Below are 12791 nucleotides of genomic sequence, written 5' to 3'. Positions count from 1 at the left end.
TCCCCTGCAAAAAGCACAGTGCCTAACACAAAACAGGCACCCAGTAAAGTTTTTGAATGAGTAAAAGCATTTTCAAGGGAGAGAATGGACACAGGGAGATTAGTTAGGAAATTATTGAAAAGACCAAGAGGACTATATAAGGGCAAGGGCCAGTAGGAGTGGATTGGAGGTGTTAAGGTGTCAGCTGTTAAGAGACGATAAACTGTACTTGGTGACTGATTATTAGATGTGGAATGTGACTGAGCGGATAGAATGGGTACCCCCCATGCATAACCAGGATTCCTACCCTATCCCAGTCTTCTCTCTCATCCATCTCTGAATCAGCATCTCCTTCCAGCTTCCTTCCCCCCAGTTCAATATATCTTGGTTGAGCACCTCCAGTGTGCAGTGAGGCTCTTCCAAGCCAGGACTCCGACTCCCTCTTTCCTACCTCAAGAGATGTTTTTGAGGGCTTTTCCAGGTAAGGCATGTTTTATACAAACATAGTAGAAGCCCAAAATGACAGAATTGTAAGGGAACCTTGAGACTTTGCCCAACCTCCTACTTGAGACCCTCAGAGGGGAATTAACTTCTCAAGGTCTCACTGCTAGGAAGTATTGAAAACTTGATTTTGATCTATCCCAGTGCACATCAGAACCAGGAAGGTGTGATCAAGGAGAAGGTGGGACTTAAGCTGAACCTTGAAGGTCAAACAAGATGCTTGCACATTACACTGTCTCTTTCTGGAAACCCTCAGCAAACCTGCCATGCCCACAGGTTCTTCTAAGGGGTTTCTTTAGCATAAGTTCTCATGCTCTGTACCATGTGACCTCACAAATCTTAGCCATATATGGCTAGATTGGTCAGATCTAGTTTAAAGGGAGCCAATCTCTAGGCTGGCCAGTGGCCTATTAGATGGACTGGTGTAAGGACTCTAATTCAAAGGGATGGCATTTATCAAGTGACGAATGTGTGAAACAATCAGATCTTTCAGGGAGGCTAAATGTGAGGTATTCAGAAGTGAGTGATTAATTAGAATTTAATGAGGCAGAAGTGGTGGATGAGTGGTGGCCAGAAACTAAAACAGCAAAATCAAAAAAAGCTGCAGAAGTCATAAGTGAGCAGAGGTCATGAGACATTTTTATCATGAGATCATGAGGCCACAAGGTAACTGAAGCCATGAAGCAGCAAGTCAACAAAGGGCCAAAAGGACATGAGACAAAACTGACTGAGATCCATGAAGCAACAGGAAGGTGGAATGTACAAGATCCTTGAGACAACAGAAATGATGAGACTGCAAGAGATACAAGATAGCCAGCACAACGTAGCAGCACAGCGACAAGAATCGAGGCATCAGAGTTGCAATGCAGAGAAGCTATAAATTAATAGGAACTGAAGCCCCAAAAGCCATGAAGCTGTAGGAGCCAGGAGGCCTAGAAGATGGGCAGCAAAAGCCATGGGCTAGCAATGAGGGGAGCAGAAAGAAGTCAGGAGCAGTAGGAGGAGTATAAATTACAGCCAGAAAGTAGTTGAGTCACCATTTTGGGAGGCACTAGAGAAGAAAGCAACAGGTGCCTGCAGCTGAGGGGGTGATAGGATGAGCCAGGCTCTAGAGCTGCTTTGGATCATGAATGATTTTCAAGTTTCTGTTCTTCCATGAGGCTTATGTAGCTGTTTCTTGTCTTTCTTATTTCCCTATGAATGCTCTAATAAATCCCCATCACTAGCCACTGTGTCTTTGTTCCTTGTAATCTAAAAGAGGTTAACACCGTGTTGTGCTGTTTAGATGGGTGGACAAGCCAGGCAGAACATCATCTTGGTGTGTTTGAAACAAGACACAATGATGGAAATTCACTCATTCTTTCTGTCTTGCCCTTACTGGCACAGGCACTTTTCATTCATTGACTTATTAGCTTACTTTCCTCATTCATTCATTTGTTCTCTTATTTATGCACGGACTCATAACTTCATTCACTTATTTATTGATGCATTTGCTCATTTATTTGCTCGTTTGTTCTTTCTTGCATTCACTCATACATTTTTTCCATCCACTCATTCAGCAAGCGCATGTGGAATTCCTGATGCACGTCAGACCCTTTGCTAGGTTTGGGGGATAAGATATACACCCTGCCCTCCAAGGAATTCAGTTTAATTAGAGACTCAAGTAACAGTTAAGTGCACTAAGCATGGCAGATGATATGATAGAAGCCTAGATGAAAGGAGCATGTAGAAAGGATTGAATGGTTTTCCTAGGGTGGAGGGATTACTCAAGAAAGCCTTTATATAGGATGAAGCACTTCTACTGTGTCTTGAAAGAGGAGTTGGTGTTTACCATGTGTTAAGGGAGGAAAGAACATTCCAAACAGAGGAACTGCCTAAGCAAAATTAAATTAAGAGTTGAAATGCACAAGGTTTTAGGGGTACTGGGCATTGTCCCATGCAGTGGAATAAGTGGCAGAATCCAGGCCATCAAGCTTAGCTTTTTGATCTATAAGCAATGGGAAGCTGTAGAAGGGCTTGGAGTAGGGAAGTGACAGAGATGGACTGGTATTTAGGAAGATCACTCTGGTAGCTGGTGTGAAAGAAGGCTAGGGGCATGAAACACCTAAATAATGTACTGTCATAATTAGAGGCATGAATGAAGACATACGGGAGCCCCCAAGGAGAGAGATAAGTTCTACCAGGGAATAAGGAAGACTTTTGGAGAAGGCAGAATTTGCGCTGAGCTTTGCACTGAGCATTAACAAGGAGGATTTCTTTCTTTCTTTTTTTTTTTTGTCACCCTTGGTAGAGTGCTGTCGCATCACAGCTCACAGCAACCTCAAACTCTTGGACTTAAGGAATTCTCTTGCCTCAGCCTCCCAAGTATCTGGGACTACAGGCGCCCACTACAATGCCTACCTATTTTTTGTTGTTTTTGCAGTTGTCATTGTTGTTTAGCTGGCCCAGGCTGGGCTTGAACTCAACAACCTTGGTGCACGTGGCTGGTGCTGTAACCACTGTGCTACAGGCACCAAGCCAACAAGGAGAATTTTAACGGTGGAGATCAGGAGGAAGGGCTTTCCACGTCTGGAAGACATGAAAACAAGCAAGGAGGTGTGAGTAAATATGCCTTGCTTGGACTAACGAAAATTCCAATTTGTTTTAAGCAGAGGCTGCATTTGAGGGAAAGGCAAGGAGGGAGACTCCAAGATGTCCCAAACTTTATTATATCCTGCTTCAGTAGGTCCAGAGGGATAAGGGAATTTGGGGGAAGGGTGGGTCATGGACTGGAGTATCCTTGTTTGTGCTTTTGAACATTAATTTTTTTTTCAAATGTTCATTTTTAAATAGAAGTAATACATGTACCTTATTTATAAAAATCAGTAAACTCAAATCAATACAGGACTTAAAAAAAGCAGAAGCCTTCTGGCCTGCACATCCACAACCCCACTCACTTTTAGCAGCCACTTTTAGTTATTTCTTCTGGTTGTTATCTCCATACCTAAATAATATGTGGGCCTTTTAAAGAGAAAGGTACCTGGGTTCAACTGAAGCACCAGCCTGCTGCGCTCAGAGAAGCACAATTTGTGAGAACCACTGGAACGGTTCTGAGCTGCTGGAACCTATTCCCTATGAACTCATGGCATAGCAGACATAGCAAGCTTTGTCACACTTGATGGAAAGGATCCTGAGCTGCCAGAACCTATTCCCTATGAATTCATGACATAATAGGTATAAAAAATAAAAGGCTACTATAAAAAATATATACATATATGTGGGCATTTTAAAGGTCATCAATTTCATACATTACCTATTGATGTCCTGCTATGTGGATTTAGGTCATTTACACTAAGTTCAATTCCTGTCCTTCCTGCTTCTAGTATAATTTATACTTTCTCTATTGGTTAGCATTCTGAATTCAAGTAACACCTTTATTTCTTGTTCCATGAACTAGAGACAATATTTCTCAACCAAGACCTTTGTTAGATGAGAGAATATCCTTTCCTATAGCCCACTTCCTCACCATTAACATCCCAACTCCTATCATCTGGTCTTTTATATTGACAAAGATGATAACATTGAATTCTGTTCTGTAATCATAATTGAGTTTTTTGGTGTTTTATCTACTGTTTGATTCTAAAAGTCAAAAAGCAATAAACAATTGTTAATATGACTATGTAAATATTCTTCATTGCAGAGCCAAGTTCTTTTCTCTGAGGTGGTTCAGTTTCCTTAGAGAAAAATCTTCTGATTTTTTGCCTAATAGGTAGACAACTGGCTGCTGTGAATTGTGTACACAGGGGTAAATTGACAGTTTGATAAGAAGCCTTCCAATTAAACTCCCTGTTTTTAGCCCCACATCTCACTCCTACCCTTTGTCATACCTGGCATTGTCAAGACCCAGGATATTCCAGGTTTCTGCAGAGAAAGATTGACTCCTTCCTCAGCGGCATCACCTCTGTGCATACTCCAGACTTCCAGGTATGGCTCCCTCCACCATGCTTCATCTGTCACCATTCCTCCATTTACATCCTATCTTCCAGAAATTGGTTGAAATCTCTCTTTTGCTGATGGACCTGCTCGCATTCTCTTCATTGTTGTGTTTTTATACCTCTTTTTATTTCTTTACAATCATTTTAGCAGACTGTCAGGAGGGACTGGAGATAAACATGTGGTAAGTCTGTTGTCTTGACCTGGAAATCTACTAGTCTATCCTTAACTGTTTGTTTTTTATTTTTCCAGTAGTTATCTTCATATCTCTAAATAATATGCAAGTTTTTTTATTTATCAACTTATTTATCAATTTTAGTCATAATCTTTTGACTTCCTGCTACTTATACTACCCAAATGCCTTCTTCCATGTTCCAATTATAGCCATGTGACTAATTATGTGTCTTCTATTCCCTACCTTTGTAGTTTTAATTAATAGACTTTCTCTTTCTAACTCTTAGCTTCTGTCATCTGTACTTTTATGTTAACAAGATCAATAATAGTTACATTCTGTTCTATAATCATAATTAAGTCCATACTTTTCCAATAATTCATTCTAAAAGTTTAGCATTAATAAAGTGTTTACACCATTATGATATTGTTCTACAGGGGTACAATTAGCATGCTAGGATTACCTTATATGGTTTTTTCCTTGAGTTTCTAATTGTCTTTTGTTCTTTTTATTGTCTGACTTTATCTCTTTCTTGAGTTATTCCAAATACTCCAGGAAAGTATAAAATCATTGGAATCCCCTGTTTTCCCAGATACCTTTTCTCAAGAGCCCTCTATCTTCCTGTTACAATTTGACTAATTGCTCTGTAGGCCTATGGCATAGTTGTCATCCTGGAATGTCCCTTCATTACCCTTCTGGGTGGACCCAATCTTAGACTCCATATCTTTCTAAGTTTACTTCTTTGGAGTGGACATAGTGATTGTTCTGCAACATCCACTCCACTCCTCCCCCATTATATAAAAACTAAGATATTTGAATAGGATTTACCCTATCACCAGCTCTAGTTATAGGCCTTTATTGGTATAAACCAATATGAGTAATTTCACCCCCCTACCTACAATGATGATCATTTCAGGGCTGATGCAATGAAGGCTTAGGACTTTTGTTTGGCTTTTGAGGGAAGAGGTGGCCTGTCTTCTCTTGGATTTGAACAAAAAGCATCTAGCCTGGTTGCTGCTGTTAGCCATCTCATGAACATCTGAAAAGCCGCCTCCTTGAGTATAGAGCTGACAAATGGAGGAGCAGAACCAAGATATCACAGAGAAATGGAACCTTATTCCTTATCATACTATGCCTGAAGTCTCCCTGCTTATGGACTCCTCAGTTAAGTGAGCAAATATATTGCATTTACTGTTTAAGTCAGTTTGAGTTGGGTTTTCTATTGCTTACACCTGAAAGCTTTCTAATGTATGTTTTTGGTTGTCTTCTTTGGAAAAGAGATTAGTATATTTTTGGTTATATGAGGCATATTTTCACCATATTAGGTGGAAGCATTTTTTAAAAAATATTAAGGAAGGGTATATGTGGAAGTTAGACGACCAAAGAAGTGAATTATAGTGCTCCCTAGCATCTAAGTCCCATGCTGTTTGGGGGGATTGCCCCCTACTGGGAGTCTTGGTAAGAGGCAGATCCCCACTTCCTATTATGAAAACTAAAAGTGATCAGATACTTCCTTTCCCTGCCCACCAGGTAACAAGGGCTGAATACTTTGTACATGGCTTGAATCTGCAACACAAAGAAGCCAAGAATATACAAAATTAACCTAAGGATGACAGATTAGGAGAATATACATGTAATGTGTATTACAAAATTTATCAAAGATTAATAAAAAAAGGAAGATAATAAATGCAATAAGAAAATATGCAGAAGATGCAGTGAAGTGTGGTGATACCGAAGGGGAAACTTAAACTTACACAAGGGGAAACTCTAATATATTAAGAAATTTTTCAACTCTGCTAATAATTAGAGACATGAAAATTAAAATAACAGTGAGAAATCACAATGGCAATGGTAACATGTAGAAAGTCAGATATTATCAAGTGTTGATGAAGATGTGAGGAAAAGGACAACCATGAATGGAAGTGTAAACTAGTGGAGGCATTCCAGAGAGCAGTTTGGCAGTACCTCATGAAAATAAGTAAGTATATACCCCACAACCCAGTGATCCCACTCCAAGGATGTATTCCAGAGAAATTCTCACACAGGTCCTAAGGAAATATAGTTTAAGTAGTTCATTGCAATGTGGTAGTGAGAAATTGGAAGCAATTTCTAGGTATTCATCACCATGGGACTGGATAAGCAAACAATCATATATTCGTAGGATGGAAAACTATAAAACAATTAAAAGTAATAAGGTAGATTTATACATAGCCACATGGATAGGTCTCCAAAACCTAGTGTTGAGTGAGAAAAGGAACAGAATGAGATTTATAACATCATAAATTTATGTAAATAACATTGTATATTTTTATAGATATGCATATATCTAAATAAACATATAAAAGGTGGATTGAAAGGTACACACATTAATTACACTAGAGAGGCTCAGTAAAACGGGCAAGAGAATCGGAGTGCAGACAGGGACTGATGGGAATAATAATGTACCGTGAATCTAAGATTATGATTAAATCAATTCTGAAGTCCACAACAAATAAACCAAAATAACAGACACAAGAATGATTAGAGTTCTCCTTTTCAGTGAACTGTGATGATGGGGCAAGGTCCACTGGTAGGAGCAGTGGGGATAGCAGTACCATAGGCAGCCTTCTAATCAGGCTTTTCCTATTTGTGGAACCTTAGTTGTGATTCCTCATGCCTAGGCTTTCTAGTTACTGCCCCATTTTCATAGCCTGATTCTCTAGACTTCTGTGAGCTACCCAATAATTTCATAATAAATCCCTTTTCTGCTTAACTAGAGTCCACTTCTATTATTTGCATCCAAGAATCCTGACTGATATGTGCATTTTGTTGGAAAACATCCTGAAGTAACTTCTAGAAAAAGGTAAATATGGGTGGCGCCTGTGGCTCAAAGGGGTAGGGCACCGGCCCCACATGCCAGAGGTGGTGGGCTCAAACCCAGCCCTGGCCAAAAACTACAAAAAAGAAAAGAAAGAAAAGAAAAAGGTAAATTTGTTGGTCTTTGCATGTCTGAGAATGTAGTTGTTATTTTACTTTATTATTTCAATGACAGTTTGGCTTTAGAATTCTGTTAGAAACAATTTTTCCTCTGAATTTCCAGGTTATTGCTTTTAGCATTTAGGATTGCTGGTTAGAAGTCAGATACTAATATTCTCATTCCTTTGCTGGCAACCTGTATTTCCTATCTCTGGAAGCTTTTTTTTTTTCTTCATACTTTGTGTTTGGAAATGTCACAATGATGTGCCCAGAAATGTGTTTTCTTCTCATCTGTTTTGCTGGGCATCTGGTGGGTGGGCGCTTTCAATTTGATGACTCATTTCTCTATTCTGAGAAATCACTGTTTTATTTCTTTGCTAATTTTCTCTGTTCTTCCTAAGACTCCTATTAGTTGGATGTTGGATTTCTTGGATGGTTGTCTTTGTCTCTTTATTTTCTTTTTTTTTGTAGAGACAGAGTCTCACTTTATGGCCCTCGGTAGAGTGCCGTGGCCTCACACAGCTCACAGCAACCTCCAACTCCTGGGCTTAAGCGATTCTCTTGCCTCAGCCTCCCAAGTAGCTGGGACTACAGGCGCCCGCCACAGCGCCCGGCTATTTTTTTGTTGCAGTTTGGCTGGGGCCGGGTTTGAACCCGCCACCCTCAGTATATGGGGCCAGTGCCTTACCGACTGAGCCACAGGCGCCGCCCTGTCTCTTTATTTTCTAACATATTTTCCATGTCTTTAGTTTTTTATTCTATATTCCAGGACATTTTCTTGACTTTATCTTCTATTAGACTCTTTTATTTTGGCAGTCATTTTTAATTTCTAAACATTCTTTCTTATTCTTCAAAGGTACCTTTTTCATAGTATCCTTTTCCTTCTTTTATTGATTTAATATCTTCTATGTATGTATACTTAATAGAACTTAACTTTACTGAAGTCTCATGGATAACAAAAGATAAATCAGTCCACAAAGGAAAATTGTCCTTTTTTTTTAAGAAAATGACTTTTTACCATGAACAATCTAAGTTGTGACATGTTCAATGAAAATTGTTTCATTTCTACATGGTCATTATATGTCTTTCTTTCAGATTATCCAGGAAGTCATCATCCAAGCTTTATGTTAGGACATGACATTTACCCCTATACACAAATTTCATTAAATAGAACCGAGACACCTTATGTTTTATTTTTTAGCAAATAATCCCCTTTATCATATAGACACATCTTCCAAATAACCTCACTATACTGTAAAACATTTAACTTTTTATCCACAAAGAGCTGCCTCAAATAACTTTCATTTTCAAAAGCTATAAAGGCATGAGACAGCAGAAAAATGCTCCTCTGAACTTTTTATCTTGGATTTTTCATTTTTGCTTTACGTTTTAGACTCCACTTAAAAATTAAATCATTCCCACATAATAATACTTATGTAGGAAAGTCTTTTTGTGTACATGGTTAACACAAAGATAGAAAATGTCAGTTTGAGCAAGTATTTGGCAGATCACAGAAATGAAACAACGTTGTCGGAAACAAAAAACACTTTAATGTTTTATGGTTGGTGAGATTGAAGGGCGTCATTCAAATTTTTCATTTCCTTCTTCCCATTTTTCAAATTGAGCGCTTGCAAAGAATCTTTGCCTTTTGTTTTTATTTTTTTATAAGCTCCTCAATTTCTCTGAAGCATCCTGGATCGATCCGACATACAATTTCTTTTCTTTTTTTTTTTTTTTTTTTGGTGGGAGGTATAAGATTTATTTTATAAATGTTAAAACCTTTAATTTTCTGATTATCATTTTATATCCATGGAGATTTCTATAGTAGACTATCCCAAGGGAAGGAAGTACTTCTCTAGAAAAATGTAATGTTTTTCTGTTTCATTCATATGCAAGGGGAGAAAGCATGGCAAATGGAAAACTGCCTAGATGTCTGCAGGGCCCTTATTTTCCCAGCCTTTTCTGTAAGTGTCTGTCAAATCCATAGAACTTGAGGCGTACAGAGTCCTTCAATCATGACTTCTGTCTATCTTGTACTTATTTTTATCCAATTTACAACTATCATGAATATGTAAAATATTAACATGAAAAAAATCAGTTTAGGAAGAATATATAAGTTATTAGAAGACTTTTATTGGCACAGCAAATCTTGATTTATTTTTACGGTCTGTATCTCAGTTTTGTGACTTCTCTGAAATCTTCCTTTTGTCTCCTGTACCACCTTACTAGTCATTAGGAACAGTGCCATTTGTGTCAGAGGATGTACCAAGACCAGTCCTTTGCTACTCTGTGGATCAGAATGTGTTCTGGTTATAAAAGTAAAGTATGTTTATATTAATTATTTATGATTATAAACAAAAATAATCACCCGTGGCCTTTCACACCATTAATATTCTAGCATGTCACTTTCCATTCTCATTTTCCATTCATTTTTTTTTTTTTTTTTTGGCCAGGGCTGTGTTTGAACCTGCCACCTCTGATATATGGGGCCGGCGCCCTATTCCTTTGAGCCACAGGTGCTGCCCTTCCACTCATTTTTTAAGAAGAAAATTTTGCTACCTTTAACAATTATGGGAAATGGTCTTATAGAGAGAGAGATTTTGTTGTGAAGCAAGCAATGGGCTTGGTATCCAATGTGCCTAGAAGCCAATACTATGGCACTGGCTTTTGAGAAGAAAACGCTTTATTGTAAGTTAACTGGTAAGGTGATATTAGGAGGCAGTACTCAAATCTGTCTTCCTGAACTCGGGGCTGGGGCAGGTTTTATAGGTAAAGAGTAATGAGGCATGATATGATTTGATCTTACAAGGTAGGACTTACAATTCTAGGACTCAACCTGTTTGTATCATGGATTATGCCATGAGGTATCTACCTCTTAATTTGTCCCTGTTCCTTGGTCCATGCACTTGAGTTCTGCCTTAACCAACCAAGTTCTGTCCAACCACAATTGGTTCATCTGAGTATGCTGGGGTCCATGGCAATTGAAAGCATCTCACCATTTTATTACACAATGTTGAGCCATCTGAAATAATGAACAAAGGGAAGTGTTGGCATTATGTATGCATGTAGATTTTGAGCACACATGATTCACCAACATACAATTTCTAACTGTTGACTATAGTCTTCACTTTCTATAACCTTAATCAGTGGCTTAAACTTTTCTTTCAGCTTCTTCCCTTCATTCACTGGACGAATGAAAGGAAGCCTCATGTGAGCACATTCTATCTTCATTTTCTCCTTTAACTGCCCTATTACTTCCGAAGCCTGCTGTTTTGTGCTCTTGTTGGGCTTGACTGAATAGTGGATGTCCTTCATGGCTCTCTCAATAAGGATAACAGTTTATGGTCGCTTTGTTTCAGGGTTCACACATTTGTCTGCTACAATAGTTGCAATGTCCCTAAACATCTGTTCCAGTTGTGTGTGCCTTTCTTTACCTGATACTTGAACTTCTCCTTTCGTCAAAATCTGCTTATAGATTTGAGTTTGGTCATCTGTTCCAAATGAACTGATGAGATCTTCCTTTTTTGCAACCTGACACGCTGCTCCGCCAGTCAACCTTGTTTTTGTAGCAGGCGATTTCAAAGCACTTCCCAGGACACTTCATCCATACCACGGCCACATTGGTTAGGAGGATCTGGTTGGCGGGCATGAAGATTGACATCGCGGCTGCTCACAAAATTCGGGTCTGGCGAACTAGAGCAGATCGGGGCCACCTGGCCTGAGGCCACCCGCACCTCGCTGTTAACAGCCAAGTGGCACATGTTACTGTTACACTCGCCGAGCCAGCGGTGCCCCAAAAGACTTGGCCCAGAAACCACAATAATGCACCTGGTGGACTCCACAAAGGAAAATTTTCAATGGATACCAGACATTATCTCTCTAAGAGAATGTTATTCGTGCCCCTCTGAGGGAGGATGCATACTTGCTGTCTTTCTCCATAGTTCCCCACTCCAATACCATATGTGGGAAAGATTATTGTCTACTAACTATATGGTTTTGACCACATGCTCTCCAACCTGCATTCCAAATCTCCAGCTCTCACCTTGGCATCAGAGAGTGGAGGTTATTTTCCCATTCTCTGCTCCCAGGCCAACTGCATTTCTTACTCTAGCATAACACTCCCCATATCCATTTTCTTTGTGGGGTATTCTAACACCTGCTCCACAGTGATGACCTCAGCCCCATGACCCACAAGAGGCCATCACAATAGTCACCAACTATATATCACAGAATGGATTGTTTTTAAAGTTAAATAACAATATCTGTAGTAGAACTAACAATTCAGTTTCATTTTACAGTGCTTCAAACAGACACCAACAGCAAAATTAAAGCCTGCATGTCTCCTGACATGGTCCCAACTCAGTATCTTCTGTAAGCAAAGGCCTGAGAAAAATACATACACACATCTCTAAAGAACAAATAGTAATTTTTAGTGCCAGTCTAGTCCAAATCCATGCTTAGAATAAAAAAATTAATGCAGTGGAGGCATAATACTGTTAAAATACATCCAGATTATCTGTACATAGAACATTTATCATTTTAATCATAGTGGATAATATTTGTTGTGTGCTTACTCTGAGCTCTTATACTTGAGTTACCTTTGTTTCATGAAGAAGGAAAGTGAGGCTCAAAGGAAGGTGTTATTCACCCAGGGTTACAGAGCTAATAAATGGCAGACAGAAATTGTACCAGGACAGTCTAACCACAGTCAACCCATGTAACTGCTACACACAGCTGCCCTGGTTTCCACTAGCTACATTAAGGTTAATAGTGATAGTACAATATTCTCTAAGATCACTAGGTGGATACCTGAGATACCTCAGTCTAAGTAAAGAGTCTATTCTGGTCAGTCTGCTTCCAAGATGATTTAATTGATTAATGTCATTTGCTCCAAAAAACTTTTATCAATTTATTTTTATCCTGAGACAAGATCTTGCTCTGTCACCTGGGCTACAGTACATTCCTCACTGTTGCTAGGGGCTCAAGTGATCCTCCTGCCTCAGCTTCCTGAGTAGCACAGACTACAAGTGTGAGCCACCACACCTGGCTAATTCTTCTATTTTTTGTAGAGATGGGTTCTCACCCTTGCTCAGGCTGGTCTTGAATTCCTGGCCTCAAGAAGTTCTCCTGCCTCAGCTTTCCAAAGTGCTAGGCTTACAGGCATGAGCCACCATGCCCAGTCTATCAGGTTTAATTTTTAAGATTTTTCTGA

At 39.3% G+C, this 12791-nt stretch overlaps 1 pseudogene; it reads right to left on the bottom strand.

Annotated features, from left to right (window-relative positions):
- Window positions 1–9053: 9053 nt before the first annotated feature.
- LOC128577565 (ribosome maturation protein SBDS-like) lies at window positions 9054–11441 on the bottom strand (annotated as a pseudogene).
- Between the last annotated feature and the right edge of the window lie 1350 nt (window positions 11442–12791).

This window comes from Nycticebus coucang, chromosome X (assembly GCF_027406575.1).
Source record: "Nycticebus coucang isolate mNycCou1 chromosome X, mNycCou1.pri, whole genome shotgun sequence".
Lineage (NCBI taxonomy): Eukaryota > Metazoa > Chordata > Mammalia > Primates > Lorisidae > Nycticebus > Nycticebus coucang.
The sequence above is the reverse complement of the archived record's forward strand: the minus strand, read 5'-3'. Positions and strand labels throughout refer to the sequence as shown.